We start from the raw sequence: 22,868 nt of genomic DNA, 5'->3' as shown, positions 1-22,868 counted from the left end.
CTGTTAATATTATCTACATGAGGTTCACCTGCTTTATATCCAAACCCACATTTTCAATTGTTTAGTGTAAGGAAGAGTATATTCAAAATACATATCACTTCATTCAAACTAGAATCATGCATTCACATTTCTATTCCCACCACAAGGATGCCATTCTGAAAGAATTCTCCTACAATGTGGTTTCAAACTTTATTCAACTGGCATCCTGAGAAACTGAACCATCAGGTGTGCGTGATCAATACAATCAATGCTTTAGAGTCAGGAATCAATCTGAGACAGTGGTATATTGAGATCAAATCTAGTTCATGAATGCTCAGTCTTCTCCCAGGAGTGTAATAGCTTCACTGATGCTTGTGAAAATAAATCAGTCTCCCACATACACTTCAATCAATCCATAATCCTTTATTTCACAATATTTCTATTGAATATAAAGTATATATGTTAAAACTATTTCATTGTTTTATCAAAGAAGAGGGACAAGAAGGGCTATTTTGAGGGTCCATTTCATCACATATAAAAATAAATTTTAAAATCAACCAGCCGTCTTAAAAATGCATTAAAACTGTAAAAGACAAAGACAAAATGCCCTCACAATAATATACATGTACAAAATAAAGAGTGATAAAAGAAGTTACATTCAACTACTGTCTAAGAGTCCAGAAGTCAATTGGGTTCTCTTTCACCTTAAGGCTGACCACAAGAAGGAGGCTAGAGAATACCACAGAAACTCATCCCCAGGTATCTGGATAAAATATAGAGCTACCTGACATAGCCTAAAATTGTTCCGAACAAGAGGCAGAATACATCTTTTTCTTGGCTCTTTGTGGAATTTACAGAAAAAGATAAAGTGTAGATCTGTTTGTGAAGATGGGCCATCACACAGACATAGGGTTAGTTTTTCTTGTGCGTACATATTACCTGGATATTGCGGATAACCCAACATCAGGAGGGGGGGATAGAATTTAGTCGGAATCTTACTAAGATAAAACGATGTTGTACATTCGGGACATGCGCTTAATAAGAGCAATTAACTGACTGCATAGGAGGAGACAGTTCTTAGAGCATTACTGAGGCTTTCATCCAATTTGTGTCCCTTCTGTCCTGACCACATACACTTGTTTATACTCCTCAGATCTTAGCAAATTATAAAGGTCCTCAGGGGTTTCTCGGCTACTCTTAAGGGGCCACTCCATTCCATTTACACATTCTACACATAAACTCCTGAGGGACTTTGCACTGTTTTTCAAGTTCATTGGGACTTTCTGAAAAACTGTACAACCAGGATAGTTTCAAACTTGATCTTACGATTCCATGAATATTACAATTTAAGTACCATGTATTCTGTAAACAACAAAAACCACTTTCCCTATCTAAAAATCTTTCCTGCATCCCGTTAAATGGGTATTTGGACCCAATGCCATTTAAATGTTATTTTGATAAGGTCAGCCAGCACAAAGTCGTACCTCTCCTGGCACTGTGTATTTCACTTCAAATTCAATGCTTATATCAAATTACTCTGTCAATGGTTTCTCCCCCCATAACCTTATTTACTGTATCTAAAGCCATAAAATTAAGAATGTATTTTATTAATAACAACCATCTCATGTAGTCCCTTCTAGGAGTGTTCTCCTGTATTGAATGCATCACTAAATTGTTCTTCCCATTCCAAAATCACCCGTGTTCCACCTTTATTTAAAATCGCACTAAACAGCAAGTAACTATATTTCACTTTTTTGACTAGATCTCAGTGTCTGCAAATCACTTACTTGATAATCTCTAGAATCAGTCAAATAAAGTCCTTTCCATACCTCTAACACTAATGTGAGTTAGGGTTCGTGTGCCTCGTCTGGTAGAGTATTCTTTTTTTAATTTTCTTTTACTTTATTTGTGATTTTCATTAAAAACAACAAGCTGCATTGTACATTGATAGAGTAGTAGACATGATAAGGGGGAAATAAAATCCATTTCACTGGCAGAGTATTCTTAAGAGTCTGGGACATGTAAGTTCTCTATCTTCCGTGGAAGTCAGTGCAAGTCGCCCACGTCTTTTCAAATTGTGCTTAACTCGTTTCGTTTCAAAATGCTTTATTCGAGTTTTTTTACTCATAAAAGCAGACAAACATACATGCAATTAAAAAACCATTAATTTTACATGAACAGTCGAACAAGCACATACATATTTTTACAAGTTAAAAAACAGTGGTACATCATATAAGCAGGTGCAGAGGAACGTAACCGTCGATAAATATAGACCAGAGGGTAGTGGTTGAAGTAACAATGTTAGTCATCCCAGGTGATTAATCGTTAAAAAAAGCAATTCATTTCATTAAAAAAGACAGTTATACGCCGACGACAAATTTCATAAACAAAGAATAGACGAAAATGTCTAGCAGTCTTTGGTCAGATAAAATTTACAGAGAATAAACGTTCGTTTAGCAGTCTCTGACTCGTAAATGATTACAGAGAGTAGACAAATGTCTAGCAATCTCTGGGTGACTACTGGCAATATTTAGCATGCCAGCAGTCTCATCCTTAAAACCCACGCCCATCCCAGGTACTTTGCAATTGCAATATTGATCCATTCATCCGTGGTGGATTTTGCTATACGCAATGCCACCATGCTACTTTTAGTGCCTAAATTCCTGCACATGGGCGCCAACCAGGCTTGTCTTGGGGCAGCATACACTGGGCAACAGAACAGGAAATGACCTAATGTTTCTTTACCTACCCCGCAGGCAGGGCATACTACAGCTCCCCCTGATTTCCATTTGGCTGTTAGGGTACAGAGTGGGAGCGAGCCTACCCTCATTTGGAATAGCAATTTCCTATCCAAGGGGTTCGTTATATAGTCCCAGTACATTTCATAAATGGGGAACGTTTTAGTCTCTAAGTATACAGAGGTCATAGTCCCACTGTTGTTATTGAGTAAGCTAGTATTGGCTACATGTTCCCAATATATATCCTTTAGCACTTTTTTGGAGGGAAATGGAGCCCCAGCAGGATCTATCCATAAGGCCTGAAGTCCTAAATTGAGTAATTCAATCTTTAATGTTTTAAACCACCTGATTTTGTTGTAGAGATCAGCCTTAATAACATCAGAAAACCCCTGCGCATAGTGCACGAGTTCAGGTGTGGTCCAAAGCCTACGCCAGTATAATAACGGGCGCAGTTTGGCCTTTTCCATGAGCTCTCTTCTACCTAACTCATAGCGTAGGGGTAATAGTGGGCTGCTCTGTGGGGTGCCCGTCAATGACCTCAAAAATTTATTTTCTGATAGTTGGAGATCATTGAGGTTTTCGTACCCCCATAGCTCTGCACCATACAGGGCAGAGGCAATAGCTTTAGCCTCGTAGATTATCAATGGTGGTTTGATTGGTTTAAACAATGACTTCTTTTGCTCCTTAATTATTACCCCAGATAGCTGCTTGTGCCGTAATGTGGCGATGTTAAGGTGTCGCTGCCACTTATTGTCGTTGGAGATCATGATCCCCAAATATGTGAAGGAATTTACAACTTCTAAAGTACGGCCACTCATGGTGATATTCGATTTAAAATTTCTGTGTGGGTTAAAAGCCATGAGTTTTGTCTTGTTTGCGTTTACCTCAAGACCGTGGTCAGCACAGAACCCATCAAATATTGCCAATGCTTTTTGTAAGCCGCTGGGCGTTTTCGATAAAATTAGGGTATCGTCGGCAAACATTAAAATGGGGACCTTCTCCCCAGCAAGAGAAGGTGCGTCCACAGACTGGGATTGCATGCGGGAGACAACACCATTAATAAATAGAGTAAACAGGGTTGGGGCCATTGAGCAACCCTGCCGAACCCCACGCTCAACAGGAAATTCGGCAGTGTTGTTCCCGAATCCTCCCCATCTAATTTTGGCGTAGTTGCCCTCGTGCAATCGCATAATTAAAAACAACAGATCTCCCGGGACCCCTAGAGTCTCAAGCACTTCCCACAGCTTCGCCCTTGGCACTAGGTCGAAGGCAGCCCGCAAGTCAACAAAAGCTGCGTACAGGCTGCCTCTCCCCAGCACCACGGTCTTCCACTGTATTAGGCGAAAGCGGAAGACTTGATCAACAGTGCTGGTTGCCCTACGGAATCCAGCCTGAAATGGGGATAAGATATTATGATCATCAACCCAATCCAGCAACCTGTTGACAACTACTCGGCCCACTATTTTCTGGATGGTGTCTATTAAACTAATGGGGCGATAGTTTCCCGGCTGGGCCCGGTCTCCTTTTTTATATATTGGGATGATTTCAGCACCTTTCCAACTCGCTGGGATATCCACCCCTCTTGTAATCAAATTCATCAACAAGAGTATGTATCTGCACCATCTATCAGTATCACTCAAGAAGACATCTGCCGGCACCCCGTCAATACCAGGGGCCCGCCCACCATGGACAGTTTTTAAGGCAGTGAGTATTTCATTTTTAGTGAAGACGTCATCCCCACTGTGTTGGCCCAACATACACCTTCTATCCGTTGCCTGATCTCTAGAGGCATACTGCCCACTAAAGAACTTTACCCAGGCATCCTGGGGGACATTATTAGTGCATGCTTCATCTATCCTATCATGTCCCCATTTGACTATATGCCAGAATAACCTGGAATCTTTACGATCACTAGCATTTTTCAAATTGTTCCAGTGAGCCTCATCCCAGTCTTTTTTTGCTTTTGTTATACATTGTTTATAATGTTTCCTGGCTAATCTAATTGCCTCTAGGTTCTTATTCTTAATTGCATCACCCAAAGAGGTTCTGGCTATCCTACATTCATGATTGTACCAGCGTGCAGGTCTGTGAGCGTGCTTCTTTTTGTTTGCAGGTTTCAAGAAATGGCCTCTAATTTCTGTGAAAAGAGCTTCATGTACCCTAGTGGCGTGGTTTACACTGGAAAGATGCCCAGTTTCACCCTCAAGGGCCATGATAGCCTTGTCAGTTGCCGTGTTGATTTTTTCCATAACCAGCGCATCTGTTTTGACACTGGTCCACTTCAGCCTGCGTAAATCATTAGTAGGAACCAACAACGGGGGCAAAGGGTCAATAGCAATACTAGGAGCAAGCTCATCAGACTGCCACCACTTGTGGAGGACGCAAAGAGGATTGTGGTCACTCTCGAGCCGATCCTTGACCTCCATATCAACAATAGAAGGCCACAGGGCCATACAACATATCACATAGTCAATACGACTCTTAGATCTTCCATTGTCAAAGGTCATGGCTCCTACTCTATCTGTCTTAGTGCGACCATTCAGAGCCCGTAGGCTATGTTCCAAGCACATAGCATTCAAGCTTAAGATATCCTCCGACCAACGAGTTAAAGGGGTTAGTTCAAGTGCTGGGATTTCCCACAAAGTATCTTCCTCTGCACCTAAAAAAGCCTCTCCAGTATCAAGGGGTTCAAAGGTGCGGTTTAAGTCACCAGCCAGTATGATATTGTTCCCAGAGGAATGGATATCTAAGTAACTGTACAGTGAGGATAATACCATCGATTTACCAACATTTCCCCCTCTAACATATAAGTTGTAAATGTCAATGGGAGTAGAAGAATCCCTCAATAGTCGAATGAGCTGGATGTCTTTATGATTTAGCTCTATGTTTTTTACCTGTATATTTAGGGACTGCTGGACCCATATGGTGAGACCACCCATTGGTCTCCCCTTGGCACCTTTAGTGGCCGGTACATAGTAGTTCAAATAGCCCAATGCATAAACAGGGTCACAGGCCCAAGTTTCTTGGAAAATACAAACATTATACTTGCGAATGAATTCTAACCACTCTCCACAAGCCATCTTAGAACATAGTCCAGCTATATTCCAAGATAAGAGATTTCCAAGAGCACCCACCCCGCAAAAATCAGGACTAGGAGCAGGCCTATTTATACTTGCATCAGTAATAACATTAGCATCAGCTGTTGGGTTTGTTAATCCTACTAAGGTATCAGAAAAACATGGCTCATTTGAAGAGCCAATATCTTCATTCTGCCCCCCTGTTGTACACAGCAACGGAGATATTTGCAGCTTAGTCATACAGTTGGTTATTTGTCAATCACAAGCATCTAGATTGGAAAGAGCAGAGAATCTGTTTTCTAAACCTAGACCCCACTCAACGGGCCCATGGTTCTTACTAGCCCTTTTGGTTACTATGTTCCATTTTGTTCTTAGGGTGCTTGGATTGGGGCCTCTGTCTTTTCGGGGGTAGAAGAAGTCAAGAGTCAGTGGAACAATAGAAGTGGAGCGTCTCTGCGGCGGGAAAATATTAGGCAAAATATTTGGTAGTGCATCTGGATGTGATAGATTGAGCACTACGCAGTCGCCCTTAAACTTTTTTTCTCTATTCCCAATCCACTCCACTCTTCTTGCATTTACTAATTCCTCAGCCAGTTGCTGTTTCCCCCACGAAGATATGGCCATGTTGTTGGTAAGCCAAGATAGTGATTTATTCATAAGCGATGCTGTTGATTCCGCTTCACCGGCACCCAGAGGGGGTACGTTTGCCAAAACAAGTACTAATGGCGAGGCTTCCACCACCAATTCAAATGACCTTTTCGCTGCGTTGGGGTCAACAAATGAGACAGCAGGGGGTGCAACACCAGAACTAGTTTCCGGAGGAGTCGTCATAGAGACCAGTGGGGGGTTAGGGATAAAAGTTGGTGGTAATTTATTTGCCAAGATATCATTAACCATAGGATGTACATTTGATGTAATGACCTCTGGGAGTTTCTCTACTTCACCCAACGTTTTGCCAAGGAGACCTTCCAGTTTAGTAACTTCAGCGGATAACTTATCAATTTTGCTTATCAGTGGTTTGACAATGCCTTTGATTTTTGTGTCCATCAGACTGCAAAATTTCTGCAGTAAAATAGTAGAGAAGGTTTCATATGTTTCCCCCAAGAGATCGTCCTCCTCCACACAAGCAGTTTTCCTTGGGGGGGTTGTGGTTCTGCTTTTAGATGACCTCAGCCCCGGACGTTTTTGTGTGGCTTTTCTTTTTACCCCTACAATCCTTGGCACTTGAATTGGAACAATGGAAGGAGTGATTTGCTCGCAGATCATGGGGCTCAGGGGCATAACGATACTATCACTGTTATCATCGGTGCTGGCCACTATGCCGCTTGGTTGAATGGTAGCTGTATCCTGTGAGGGAACTTGTGCCACTCCGGAGAGACTAGTGTTTGTTAGGTTAAAAAGATCCTCAGCTTCTATATCTATTAGTGGAGCTTGTGTGGAAGACTCCATACCAAGGGAGGACCTTCTGTTGCTATTTATTTGCGCAACTACCTGTACTAAATAGTTCTCCATGGTGTTGGTAGCAGGCGTTAGCTTTTTCCCAGGCAAACCAGGCATGTGTGCAGATGACTAGAAGCACAGGGTAGCGTGGAATATTAATAAGCAGGTTACCTGTCAGACGATAAGCTGGATACGCGGCGTGAGTCACTAGACCTGTGTCAGAATAGGCAGGGGTCCTGGCCCAACCCAACCTTGGCCAACCTCAGACGGCCCGCCCTTTGCCCGGGCTTCGCCCCGGGCGTCCCGCTCGCGTCCCGCGACGCGGGGGTGCTCCGCCTTTAATCTGTGCTCGTTGGCGCTCTCAGGGCGCTGCCGCGTCACTCCGACGCGCCGCCGCGGTACCTGCCGGGATTTGCAGTCTCCCGGAGCGGCGGCGCGGAGTCCGGTGCCTCGTGACTCCTAGCGGCGGTGGCGGCGATGTGGCAATGTGGGCTGCGTCCTCTGGCTCACCCTCTCTTGCAGGTAAGTTAAGCTGACTCTTGGCAGTGGCGGCGGTTCTGCTGCGGTCTCCCCCGCTCTGCCGGGGTGCTCCGCCTTTAATCTGTGCTCGTTGGCGCTCTCAGGGCGCTGCCGCGTCACTCCGACGCGCCGCCGCGGTACCTGCCGGGATTTGCAGTCTCCCGGAGCGGCGGCGCGGAGTCCGGTGCCTCGTGACTCCTAGCGGCGGTGGCGGCGATGTGGCAATGTGGGCTGCGTCCTCTGGCTCACCCTCTCTTGCAGGTAAGTTAAGCTGACTCTTGGCAGTGGCGGCGGTTCTGCTGCGGTCTCCCCCGCTCTGCCGGGGTGCTCCGCCTTTAATCTGTGCTCGTTGGCGCTCTCAGGGCGCTGCCGCGTCACTCCGACGCGCCGCCGCGGTACCTGCCGGGATTTGCAGTCTCCCGGAGCGGCGGCGCGGAGTCCGGTGCCTCGTGACTCCTAGCGGCGGTGGCGGCGATGTGGCAATGTGGGCTGCGTCCTCTGGCTCACCCTCTCTTGCAGGTAAGTTAAGCTGACTCTTGGCAGTGGCGGCGGTTCTGCTGCGGTCTCCCCCGCTCTGCCGGGGTGCTCCGCCTTTAATCTGTGCTCGTTGGCGCTCTCAGGGCGCTGCCGCGTCACTCCGACGCGCCGCCGCGGTACCTGCCGGGATTTGCAGTCTCCCGGAGCGGCGGCGCGGAGTCCGGTGCCTCGTGACTCCTAGCGGCGGTGGCGGCGATGTGGCAATGTGGGCTGCGTCCTCTGGCTCACCCTCTCTTGCAGGTAAGTTAAGCTGACTCTTGGCAGTGGCGGCGGTTCTGCGGTCTTGTGCTTAACCGTTTCCCCAAGGAGGCACTGATTTTCTCCATCTCTCGTCAGCTTCAAAGTTGTCAAAGCTATTCCCTGTACTCTGGTGGGTGTTCATCACTCTATTGTGTCGTTCGAGCATGCATGGGCGGCTCTACGCTCATGGTGGCCCTGTGCAGGGAGCGTAGGTAGGGGGCCCGGAAGAAGGGGTCAGGGCGGGGCAGAGCGTGGAGGTCAGTGAAGAGGGGGGGGGTCAGGGTGTTTGGAAGTGGAACAGAGCCAGAGCCCGCCAAATCCCTGTCAGGGGCCACCACTCAAATATGTATCCATCCTCAGAGGATTATTATATTAAGGATATATATTGGCGCAATGGCCCCTGAGGTTTGGTGGCCCTGTGCAGGTGCACAGCTTGCACATGCCGAAGGCCGCCCCTGGAGCATGTAAAGCTGCACAAAGTGCCACAGTGATTGCTCTGCCCTGTACAAGCCATAGGGGAAATGTCTGCCTATAAGGAATAGGATATAGACAGGGAAACACAGTATATCGGTATCAAACATGTTGTAGTGAGTATCTGCTCCCAGTAGCAATGCAATTTTAGCCAGTTCCACAGTATATAGCTAAAGGTACTGATTTTGCTGCAGTTTCTCCAACAGTTTGCGGATCTGGCTGGGTTCCATTTTTGGACCTGTTCGGTGTGTACTATTTCTGTCCATGCTGCTGGTTGAGGAAATCCGCACCCTGGTATAGATGTCTTACCATTTTTGTTAGTTATGGAATGGTTGCCCACCTCCTTTGTGCAGGTGATCTACCAGCGGGATCAGTTTTTCACAATAATTATCTATAAGTTATCTATTTAGATATCTAGTTAGTTAGCTAGTTAGATAACTGATAGTATGTTCTTGTCATCATGTTTTGTTATAACCCATTTTTAAATGCTGTTGGGGGTCCACAAGCAGCTTTTCTATTGTAGGGTCCGTGACCCAATGCCAAATCTGTAAATAGCGTAAGCTTTCCGTTTATGAAATGCCATAATCCTGCTTCAATTGCTCAACGGATAGTATGCCCCCGTGTTGCTGAAGTCCCCCACTCTCCTACAGTTAGCCTGTAGCCCGCTTATGTATTCCACTCCTGTCGCCACTGAAGCGAATTTTGGATTACCTAACACCTGCCTCATTAGGGTTGGTGTCGTCATCAGTCCTCTAGTGATTGCGACCCTATCTCACACTTCCAGGGTGACCCCTACTATGAGGAAATGTTAAACACCCCGAGGTCTATATCATTTGGCTAACCAGGGTACCTTTCAAATGTGGATGCTTGCAACTGCTTGATCCATACAGTATCAGTGTTTCTTGCCATTCACTATGTTACAGAGCTGGGCTACTGCGTAGTAATGCAGTAAAAGGTGATCACCAGGCCAGCCCCTCCACTGTCTGGTATGCCTGTTGTTTCGCAGTGCGGGGGTTCTTGCCCTCCCAGGTAAAGCAGTCGATGAACGGTTGAAGTTTCTACAGTGTTCTCGGTGGTGGGTGCAGGGGTATCGTTAAGGATACCTTATCGTTAAGGATACCATATAGTATTCTTGGGAGTAGGATCATCTTGATGGCCTCGATACAGCCCAACCACATCTGACCTCCCATCTGCCAGTTCTGTGTGTATGTGCTTGCGGTTGTAAACAGATCACTTTTTCTTGGCGGGCTCTGTTTTATCAGTGTTAGGGCAGATTTTCATGCCCAAATAGGGTATGCGTTGCTGTGTCCACAAAAGTCGGTACAATTTTTGTAGCTTATCCCGGAGCATTGCTACTTATGATTTGCGATTTAAGGGTGTTCATTTTAAATCCTGATGCTTGATTGAACCATTCCAACTTGTCGAGAAACGCTGCAATAAGGTTTGTAGGATCTGATAGAATCATCATCACATCATCTTTGTATAAGGCTAACTTATGATGATAGACCCCCCCCTGGATGTGTGGGTTCAGTCATGTTTTCTTCGCCATTTTCTCCATATAGAAAGGAAATAGGAGTGGGAACTGTGAGGACGGTGGGCACCTCTGGCTCATCCCTCTAGTCATAGCAAAAAAGGGTGTCATCGGAGTCCATGTACTTTTACTTTATCAGTGGGAGTGTTCTAGCAGATCAGGAACCAGCCCCAGAAATCCTATGCAGCATCCCTGAGAAGAACAGCCAATTAACCCGATCAAAGACTTTCTCAGCACTGATAGAAAGGAAAAAGGTAGGGTTCTGGATACATTTCACTTACTTAAGGAGGCATAATATCCATTTAGTATTACTGCCACATCTCCTCTCAGCGATAAAACCTGTTTGATCCAGATCCACCAGGCCCTGCCTATACGGGCCAAGGCACCGTGCCAGGATTCCTGTGAACATCTTTGGGTCTATATTCAGCAGTGATATGGGGCAATATGATGAGCATTGCAGGAGTTCCTTCCCAGGCTTTGGTATGACAGTAATAACTGCCTCGCACATAGTTGTTGTGAGGGTGCCAGTTGTGGCAAAGGCATTATACCTGCATATCAAATTCAGGGACAGGAGTGAGCAGAGTATCTTACAGTAAACAGCCGTCAAGCCATCAGGACCTGGTGTCCTTCCAAGGAGTAGCCTTGCAATCTTCAAAATTACCTCTATTGTTACAATTTCTGCCTCCAGTGCTGTGGCCTGTTGTGGCATCAGCCGCGAGGCTGGGTCGATGATGCGGGGAGCCCAAGGTAAGGGATTTTCTTTTTTTTAAATGTTATTTTCCCTCGTCGTCTGTCGACTCACCCCCAACACCGCTCTTGCCTGCACCGGTCACTGCTGTGTGGCATGAAGGAAGGCAGAAGGATGCTTGCAAGATAAGATAGTGTATTAGCCAGAGGCAGGATATCCGCCATGTATGGTCCGCATAAAAGTATAAGAACATACCAGTTGTGCCTTCATTGTCCAGTATGGGCTCCCTCATGTGTGTGATCTGTAGCTCTAACCCACTTTTTTGCCGGCTGGCCCATAATTTAGAGGCCGAAGCCATAGGACTGGGAATTCAGCCCTATCTATATCTAAGGCCTTCAGATGTTGCTTAGCCAGCAAGAGCTGGTGCCAAATATGGTGCTATGGGGATTGCCAATGTTCAGTTCTCAGATCCTCCCCTCCAGCTTTTGTTGCTTGTCCCGCCGCTCCTTGTCGTAGGTTGAAAACTGTGAGATGAATTCCCTGCTTGTCGCAGCTTTCAACGTGTCCCACAAAAGTGAGATCAGCATTTCTGGGGAATCATTAGTATGTAAATAGTCTGTAATGGTTTGGTTGAATGTCTCTATAACTAAGTAATTTTTAATAGGTTATTGTTAAGTCTCCATGAACGAGTAGGATTGGCAGCAGAATGGTCTCACAATTCAATCATAATAGGCGAGTGATCAGAGAGAGCAGATGTCCCAATACTTGTGTGCTTGGTCCTAGTTATCGTGTGAGTTGTGCCAATGAAGTGATCTAGTCTGACATAGGTCTGACATAGGTCTGGTGTAATTCAGAGAAAAAAGTGTAGTCCTGCTATGTGAGGTTGTATTCTCGCCAAACATCTACCAGCCCCAGATCCCGCATCCATTGCAAACCCCCTTTGGAGAGGGCCACTGCCTGTCCCGCACATCAGGAAGATCAGCCCTTTGTGGTATCCATCACTTTGTTTATATTTCCACCAATCAGAATTTGTCAATCTGGAGATGTCATACCATGTGACAATGCAGCCCTGAAGAATTTCTCCTGATTGTCATATGTGCCTAAACAGAGCTCAAGGTTATAGTTCCGGTGACATGTGCAGTATTTCTGTGTGTATCGCCTATTTTTCTTTAGAAATGGCTAGTAAGAAGTATGGTTGCCCCCCTCTCTGTCTTTTTTTAGGTTCAGAAGGGGAAACAACCTTTACCACGCAGTCATTACATCGCAACATCCTTTAGATCGCATGTCATTACAACGCAGCCATTACATTGCATGTCACAACAATGCATGTTATTACAATGCATGTCACTACAACGCAGGCATTACATCGCAAGTCATTACAACGCATACCATTACAGCGCATAGTACCCTTACACTATCCGACACTTACCCTACTGTTGCACTCACTGGAGTTAGAATAGCCATTTTTTAACCCCTACACTATCCAACACGTACCCTACTGTTGCACTCACTGTAGCTAAAATATTAATTATTACCCCCATACTATCCTACACTTACCTTAAATGCAATGTAATGGTATGCCTTGTAATGGTATGCGTTGTAAAGGTATGATGTGATGTAATGGAATGCATTGTAAAGGTAGTTTCTGATGCGATGTAATGGCATGCTATGTAAAAGAATGCGTTATAAAGGATGTTGCGATGTAAAAACTGCCTTGTTAAGGCATGCATTGTAAATGTATGCGTTGTAACATAATACATTCGTCCAGAAGAGATTAGCTGTCTGGTAACCAAGCGGGATCAGAGCTTAGACCTGCCCCGGTTGATAAGGTGGATTGTCGTATTAGGCAGATATCACTGTATTGACTCCCTCAGTAAAGGGACCAGAAACAGCCACTTTCCTGGGGCGTTAAGCCCTCTAACACCAACGCTCAGTGTCTTCACCATATCATATAGAGCTGTAGTGAGTGGTGTCCCAGACTATCTCACTATCAGGTTTATCCCTTAAGTGTAAAGTCCCAACAGTTGTGCCCCTGTTACAGTAAAAAATTCTGGATGGAGGGTCCCTGCCCCAACAATAACATTACAATATATTGGCATTTACTCTCCACCCTCAGTCAGTGGAGTACCCATTTTTGTGGGTAGGGGCTGTCAACCAAGCCCAATGGGTCCATTACTATGTTCTTCTGCAGCAGGAAATATCCTTTTCACTCCCATCTGCCACCCTGCAGCAACCCACGGTACCGTCTCCCTCAACCCATGGGGGCCACCGCCAGACCAAAATTATTGTCATCTTCCATAGAGCCAACCTTATTTCAGCTTCTCCTGTTGGAGAAGGTCTCTGCCATCTTTCCCTCTCTCCTATGTCGCTCGCCTGCAGCTTCTCAATATTTGCATTCCTCTCCTGCTCTATTTCTTCTTCCAAGAGAAGATTGTCTGATGGAGACTGTGGCCATCGTCCTCGTTCGATACGTGCAGTCTTCAAGTTCCGCTGCTTGCATGTGTTCGGGTAAGAGACTTGTGGTGGGTCTGACAAATCTAGAATTTCATGCACCTCTGATGAGGTGTGAACTGTGTGGGTCACACCAGAGATTGTGAAAGTTTAGCTAAATGGATATCCCCAGCGGTATCATATGCCCTTCTCTGTGAGGTAGGCTGTGGCAGTAGAAAATTATTGCCACCTCTGCAGTGTGATCCGGGGACAAGCCCTGATAAAAAAATATATTGAGGCCCCCTCAAAGGAGATCAGCCCAGCCTCACAAGGCACTGTTTGAAGTGATGTTCACAGGTGTGGATATCTGGCGGATCTCTCCTGGATTTCGAAGATTTCATGACCCGGTGAGTGTGGTCTAGATGGACATGTTCCGTTTGCAAGGCCAGGCAGCGTAAGGTGGAAGAGGTGGTTCATATAAACTTTCCGCATCCCTGCATTGATCTTACTGGGTACTCCCTTGATGTGTAAGTTACACCCTTGTGATCTGTTTTCCAAATCCTCAATGTTTCTCTGTAGGTCTATGTTTGGGTCACGGAAGTCCATTACCTACTTTTAAAAAACTCAAGTTCCTTCTCCCTGGTTTTTCCTGCTGTTTCTAGTATGGAGACACAAGGGCCCAGGTCTCCCAGTTCATGTTTTACCTCTTTTATTTCCTTGGCCACATGATCTTCCCTCAAAGCAGCAATGTCACAGCAAAGTTTGCCAAAGAGTTCTTCCATGCAGGTGCGCATGAGGGGTGCCTCCGTTGCTGTCTGTGTTAAATTGTGTTGGGGGAGGAGGCTCTGGCATATCTCAAATGTCTCCTCTTGTAGCACCTCTTGACCAAAGAACAAAACATTAGCTGGAATCACACAACAGACGGGGGCAGGCAGCCCCCTTAGTATAGGACCAAAACCTCCCCAGCCGCCCACATGTACTAGCACTAGCCACACCTTCTGAGTAGAGCGTTGGGCACTCGCACTGATCCTTTTACAAATTAAGCCCTGCCTGCCTCCATTGTTGCCCAGTTCCTGTTGCTAATGCTTACCACCTTCTCGCCTCCCCCACCTGCCTTTTTTTCTTTCTTTCTTAATTTAAGCAGTGGCCCAGGAGGCAAATTGTCTTCAAGCCCGTCCTCCTTAACAGCACTTTTGCACTTCTTCTATTTCCATTTTACTTACCAATTCATATCCATGGGTACATTTAAAATGTGATGCTCACATCATTTTGTATTCATTGTGCCTTTTTTATGTTAGCTTTTTCCTCTGCTGCGCATGCTCCGGAAGATCTTCCGTTGGATCCCCACCGAAACCAGAAGAACGGTCACACAAGAAATCGTCACCAGCCAACTGGACTACGGGAACGCCCTCTATGCTGGAACAACCACCAAACTCCAGAACCGTCTCCAGCGCATACAAAACACCTCTGCATGACTCATCCTCAACATTCCTCGCCACAGCCACATCTCAACTCACCTGAAGAACCTCCACTGGCTCCCCGTCAGCAAAAGGATCACCTTCAGAATACTTACCCGTGCACCAAAGCACTCCACAACAGAGGCCCGGAATACCTAAACAGCCTACTCACGTTCTACACCCCCACCCGCCAGCTCCGCTCCACCATCCTCGCCCTCGCCATCATCCCATGGATCCGCAGAGCCACCACCGGAGGAAGATCTTTCTCCTACCTAGCAGCGAAGACCTGGAACACCCTCCCCACACACCTACGACTGAACCAGAACCACCTCAGCTTCAGGAAACACCTCAAGACTTGGCCCTTCGAGCAGTAGAACCCCCCCCCCCCCTCCCCCAGCGCCTTGAGAACCCAACGGGTGAGTAGCGCGCTCTATAAATTTACTGATTGATTGATTGATTGCTGCACAGCATCTTGCCAATGCTTACTGTATGGCTAAAGGGCTCGACCTCTGGCCTTGCCACTCCTTGTTTCTCTGATGCTCTGACTCAAAGCCTTATAATGGAAAACAAGTCTTCAAAATGATTGCTGGTGCCGCCTTCAACTGCAGCCTCAAATTAATCCCTGCATATTACACAACACAATAAGGTAAGGCTCATCCTGTAATTTGCATTTTATATCTTACTGATTTATACTGCACTGCGAAGCACTAACTACCTTACAACTACACTAAAGAAAGTGTGGTGCAATATATGTTTGCTGTCATATAAATGTAAAAGATGCTTCTGAGTTGATTACAATGAATCAAAACTGGTGTGCAGGCCGCATGGCAGTGTTCAGTTTCAGCAGTATCACTTTCACATGGGATAACCATTGTGAACAGCAGAGGAGAATCTTGATCGATATCCATGGATTTACAAAAAGAGGCCAGGGTTAAAAGGATGAGAACTGTATACTGCTTCCTTTTTATGAAGAATCCAGTGGTCGATGAAGTTAAACTTTCCCAGGTTTTAATTAAACTTGTCAGACAAGAAGACGGTCTGTCAAAATAATTCTTTTGCTACACACTAGTTTTTGTGTGGTTGCACCTAATATGTTCCTCTCACCACCCCTACTAGCAGTAGATAAATAGACTGCTATCCCCCTGCTAACCTTGTGAACTACTAATTAATGTCCATGATTAACTTTTTTCTCTTACCTACTTTTCGCTTTACCACATATCCACATATACACACATGCAGACACACAGTCACACACATCCTCCATGAGGACAAACACACAAACACAGTTGCACACATAAACATGCACATCTACACAAACACACACTCACATAAATGCACACTTGTGCGCACACATACACACACGCTTATGTGCACACACACTCACGTGCACACACACTCACGTACATAGCAGAGCCATGCACAATGCACACACCCAGACTCATCCTTGGACAGTTGCCCTCACCTTGACATATTTTTTTGCAAGTGTGTACCCTCAGCACACATTTCACTGAAGGCAGGGCTCGCGCGCCTTTCCAACCTAATATGTTATTTTGCACAAGAAGGACCAGTGACCTCATCAGCGTGCGACTCTTAGTACACTTGGTACATTTTCACGCAGGGCTGCTCAAAGATAACTAAATATTGACCAATATGGTTTATGCTTTACAGATAACAGTAGAAGCTTTTGATTCCAGCCCCTGTATCAACCAGAAGTAACGGAGTTACTGCTTCCTCCTTGAAACAACACAGACCCATTTAACATACTTCTGCTTTTTATAATTGGGGGTTTTCTGTCCTAGCATCAACTCTTCAAGCAAGACCCAATAATCTACACAACTAGGGTTTTAATCTCATTAAAAGAAGCTTTACCGAGACTGTAATTGAATTTATCTCTTCTTGGAAACCCTAATCAAAGGCACTGGGCGTAGATTAAGTCCAAGTGTAAAGAGGTTATCAGATTGCCCAAGCGGCAGAACAAAGGTAATTGCTGAAAATGAGTTTCATGTTCTTTAACTCAGCACGTGCATTACAGTATGTTCAACTCCTAACGTGGCGCCATGCAATCAGGCAACTGGTTTGTTTAATTAAAGGTCTGTGCGGTGCCCAGTATTTGTCTCTCTAATGGCTGCATCTGTCTTCGTTTTTGCATTGTCTGTGTGTACTTTTAAGTCGATTGCTGAACAACCAGGAATGCTTGCAGTGCATTAAAATAGCCTCGAGTATCTACTATTCACCTTAGTTATTTATTTAACTTATTTATTTGGTAGTTTTGTATAGTTAAGGGCTTCTCCTTACTGCAAAGGTGTCCAACGTACATCTAGGAAGGCAGAATACATGCCATATTTCAAGATACTCATGTACGATAAATCTAGATACTTGTTGGCCTGTTGACAACTTCATTTTGTAATATGTTTAGTAGTACTTAAATAATAGTACTAATGTACTCTTGTTGTATGGCGTTTTAGGATCTGAGCGAAATTTCCCGATTCATGCCCATATATAGGGACAATTCACATTACCCTAATATAGGCATAGAAATCATACTCATATTTAGCCATAGCCCATGCAGTCCAAATACAGGCATGGCAACTTCCACCCGTACCAAAACGTCACAACGATTTCTTGGAAAATCGGCTTAAGCAGTCAGGGACCTCCCCTTGCTTGAATATTGATTTGTCCAAGAACTCATGGAGTTTACAATGAACTACCATTTCCTTGGGATTCTTTACTGACGTTATTATTCCTGACTTTACTTCAAACTAGGCACCTTCAAGGTATAAATATGCCTTCACTTGCTCTAGCAAGACACGGTGGTTCGGAGCAGTTCCACTATCTACTTGCCCGACGCAGCTCGATACAGCAACTGCCGAAGAAAGCCGACCCTCCAGCTGACACACTGATTGAGAAGCTGTCCTTTCTCTCTCTGAGAATCCAGGTCCAGTGTTTCCAAGCTCCCCTCGTGGGGTGTTGGGAAATCGAGTCCAGAGACAGAGATACCAGACCTCCTTCATTCTAAACTAAGGTATGGAGCTGATTAGACCCTAAGAGAAATCTTGGACAGATTCTTGGCAAAGAAAACTAAACCTATTCTACACCACAATTACTTCTTCCCTCGTACTAGACTTAGGTTAGGTACATTGGGGTAGGCGTATTTTAGAAGCACCAGTTGAGTACTTTTAGCCTTTGTTATTTATGTATGTATTTATATATGGTTTAGAAACCATACAATGCTTTTACAGTATTATTTTATAATTCTATGCTCGCTGTACGCATTATACTTTGCAGCCTGCATTACGATTGTAGCAGTTCTCTTTACTTTCATGAGAAAGAAGACTGTTCAATAAATCTTTTTTATTGAAAACGTGCGTCTCTCTATTTCTCGGCACCACTGATGAAACGAAGCATGCACGATTGACTGAGTAAAATATTTATCTACTGTTTCCACGACTCTGAAGAGACGTTTATTCTTGGGGAAATAAAGTTGTCATGTTTATGTGGTTGTCAGAAACGAATCACTTCTTGTGAATTCGAGAAAGTTTCTAGTCACCTCTGAGCTACCTAGCACTCACTATTAAGTTTAGTATATTCGATAGAGACATAGTCGACCTCAGTCCTAAGTCTAAACTATAGGATATACTATTCCAATGCACAGAGCCTATTGGGAATATAAGAACTACACTACACTATAAAATGCTATTCAAAAACCTATGTGCAGTGGTTCTACCTCCGCCTCTCTTATCTTTTTATGTGTGAAGACCTCTGCCTCAACTGTGGAGTTTCCGTGCACGTAAGTATACCTTTAAGTAATATATGTGGGAGGGACAGATAAATTGGGTGGAAAATGGGTGTTATTTAGTTCTAAAGGGGAGGGGTGAAAGAAGCAGTAATGAGGGGTTAAGGCAGGATAAGGGATGGATTTTTGTAGGTATGTGCACCAGCCCACAAAAGACTTGGGGCCAGATGTACAAACCTTTTATTAAGCGCCTCACAATTTGCGACTCATTGTGAGTCACAAACTATGAGGCGCTAAATGAAATGTACAACAGTGTTATTACACTGTTTTGTGATTCCCAATGGGGTCGCAAATTGCGAGGCTCATTATTATTAATGAGCCCCTCGCAATTTGCGAGCCCATTGGAAATGCCAGCCCTCCCAGGGATGGTGGGCTGCTGGGCTCAGCAGACCACCATGTCTGGGACTGCTTTTTAATAAAGCAGATTTTTTTAAAAATGAAGCCCGTTTTCCTTAAAGGAACATCCAATGCATTTAAAAGAAAAAGGAAATGAAACAATTTTGTTTCATTTTTTAGGGACAGATAGTGGTCCCTAGGGCCACTGCCTGCCCTTAAAAAATATTTTTAGAGACAGTCACAAAGTGGAAGGGGTCCCCTGGGAACCCTTCCAAGTTGCGACTGCATTACCACCCTCTTGAAGAGAGTGGTAATTTGAGAGTGTTTTGCGACCGCAATTGCGGTCACAAAACATTCACACATAGCAATGCGGAAGCAATTAGGAAGGGAATGCCCCTTCCTAATTGCAAGTCGCAATTCCTAAATAGCGAGCCGCAAATAAATTGTGACTCGCTATTTAGGAATTGTACGTGGCAAACAGTGATTACTTTTAATTATTATATATCCCTTTTAATAATTAGCTATCCATTATGAAGCTATATTTTTTATTCAAACCTCAGAAACACATTTTTAATTAAATATAATGTATTCTAAATAATTACATTTTACATTTAAATTACGCTGCAGCCTTTTTTATGTTAAAATTATGTTTTTTTATTAACTATTAACAGGTTTTGAAATCTTATCCTGCTAAAACAGTGGTAATAGTGGAAAACAGTGTAATATTAAAGTAACTGATCTGCATAGCATTGCATGGCTTTTTAAAGAAATGTAACGCAATGTGGCTGCTTGCGCTGCGTTAGGTTACACTTCAACTGATGAGACGTTCCGCTGGTGGAGCATTCATCCACCAATGGATTTTGGCATTTTTCCAGATTTACAGAGGCTTGTAAACCTCGGAATGCATCAAAAAGCTAGGTCTTCCAAGTGATACATAATAAGGAGAAATATTTTTATTTTTTATCTTTTATTTATGTGTGCTGCTCACATGGAAAGAGGAAAGTGATTCCACGGACTGTTTTGTACAGGACGGTGTCCCTTTATGCACAAAAACAACCTGCCTGAAACAAAGGCACCCTTTCACTATGGTACAACGGTGCCTGCATTTGTGCTAGGCAGCACACAGTTTATATAAATATGTCGCATTTTTACTCGCGTTCATACAACACAACACAGCGCAGCAACTTTGCTTGCTGCTCCCCGTAAGGTGTAAGTTCAGTAAATTTGCCCCTTAGTATCTCACAGTTTAACCGTTCTATGGCAATTCCTGGAGTTACTGAGGGTGCATGTTTTTCCTGGCTGCTTTAACGGTTCAGTGTGATGCCGATGAATTCCCAGCTAAACATGATTATCCTGCCAAAGGCCTTCAAACGAGTGTAACTTGAATAAAATGTTCATTTGCTATACTAAGTTGGATTAAGCAAAGCTGCTTTGAAGATCACTGTTCTGACAAAATGACTCCACTACTGCTCTCATTCTGAGTCTTCTAGTATTGCCAGCTCAGGTGCATAAAAGGCTTTGCCTGATGGGATTTGCCAAGCTGTGCACAAATTGCATTCTGTCCCAGCAGTATTTGCCCCATCTGGAAATTACAAATGAGATTTGTATTTTTGAAAAATTTTAAGATTCAGAGTTTTGCTTGTTGAAGGGGGGAAAGATGCAGTTGTCCCCTCTAAGGACACGCAGAACTCTTAACGTGTAGGTGATACCTGAGTGGCCAAAAACTGCAACCTGTGGCTTATTTTTTTTCTTCTCAACGGACCTCATTTAGGGGTCGCAGCTGTAACCGCTGGCTGGTCCCTTGCTACCTCTATCACGCCTTAGCGACACCTGGGCTCAAGGTTTGCAAAATCAGTGCGAGGAACATGGTGGTTTGTTGGGGCTCCTGTTTCCTGGTTTCTGTCATATTTCCATTACATTGATAGTGAATAATAGATTAATTGCTATTAGTGTAATAAAGAATGGAGTACAATTAGCTGGAATCTCACCCTCCTTGACAGCTGAGGTAAGCAAAAAATGCTTTTAAATGTATGTTGTGTGCGAATTGTGTTTGTTTATATGAGAGAGGGAGTGTGTAAGTGTGAATCTGTGTGTGTATGTATAGGCATGTCTGTGTGAGTGAAATTGAAGGTAAATGGGCATGTGAAGTCACATCTGTTACCCCCGGCATTTTGGTGAATTGACGTTCATGTTTTTATCATGAAGGCGTATTTACTTTTTAGAAGAGTGTGACTGATTACCACCAGTAGTGGCTGGCAGGGAACATTGGTTGGAGGGGGGGAGAGGTGGTCGTCAGGGGGAAAAAATAAAAAATAAAATTACACTCTCTTCTGCTGGCCGCGTCTCTCCTCTGCACAAACAGGTTCCCCTTAGCCAATCACAACGCTGCAATGCAACTTTGTGCTTGGTCTGAGTGCAGAACTGATGGGGACATGGAGCCTGTGCATGTTTCCCTCCCAGGGTGTGTGTTACAGCCTGGTGGGGAATATGCAAAGTGCGCATGACTGTCTGGCCGGCCTGAGACGGCGGGCCAAACTCTCATGCGCACTTGGAGCCCGCAAACCACTCCTCTCCCTATGCCCTAGCTTCGCACCACCCCAACCGAGCCCCGAACCTATGAAAAATAAAATGATAATAACGACGAGGATCATTTAATTTTTCCTGCTCTGCACTGAGAGCAGTGGGGTGACACTCCTCCGCCTTAGCAGAGGAGCCGCCCCTGTGTGCCACCACATGTTTTCCTGTGTAGATAGATGTTTCTTCACTTTTCACTGTAAGCAGTTCTCCATGATTTCACCTGCCAAATTATAAATGATAAGTAATCTGTAACACATCACTCAATCCTATGAGATCAGCACCAACTCTACCACCCAGCTGTTTATTAAAAAGGGTTTGTTTCAACTTGAACTTCTTTATCTGCCCTGCTTTTAGCTCTCCATATTATTCATGTAACATCCGTAAAGATTTTCTTTTTTGTTCCCTTCTCATTTTTGTTGCTGACAATACCTAGATCTACATTTTAGGTCTCACCTACAGACAACTTTAGCTGCTTGTTGGAGAAGACCAAAACAGTATATTGAGAGGCTTTGGGTCACCCCACTGGTTTTCTTGTCACTCTCACTTGCTTGCTTCTTATTCAGTGTTTACATCCTCTTCTCATGTTTCCCCTTCCGGTAGAACACAGCAGTTTAACAGTGTTTCTGATTGGATGAATTGGATACCTCCACTGTTTACTATCAACAACACTTTCATTGTCTTTCAGCACTACACCCTTTTCTATTTTATTTTACTTTATTTGATATTATTTAATTTTATTATTAAATATGTGATGGTTCTGCAACTGTTCACTGCTGCTGAACTGCTCACTTCTTTTCTTGCTCCATATATTTTTAAATGTTAAATGGTTGGAATGATACACTAATAACGTGAAAATGGCCGGTAGTGCATCATGACACATAAGCTCACAATACTTTTCTTTATTAGAAAACCATTCCAAGATGGCCATCTATAGGTCCACCAGAATCATCACACACTTTGAAATTGTTCAGTGAAGACAAAAAGCCATCTTCAAAAATGAGACCTAGTGGCTTTGCCAATGCTTGTTTATTTTTTGCCTATTCTCTGCATTCATG

Source organism: Lissotriton vulgaris, chromosome 10 (genome assembly GCF_964263255.1).
Source record: "Lissotriton vulgaris chromosome 10, aLisVul1.2, whole genome shotgun sequence".
NCBI lineage: Eukaryota > Metazoa > Chordata > Amphibia > Caudata > Salamandridae > Lissotriton > Lissotriton vulgaris.
This window is presented reverse-complemented; position numbering follows the sequence as displayed.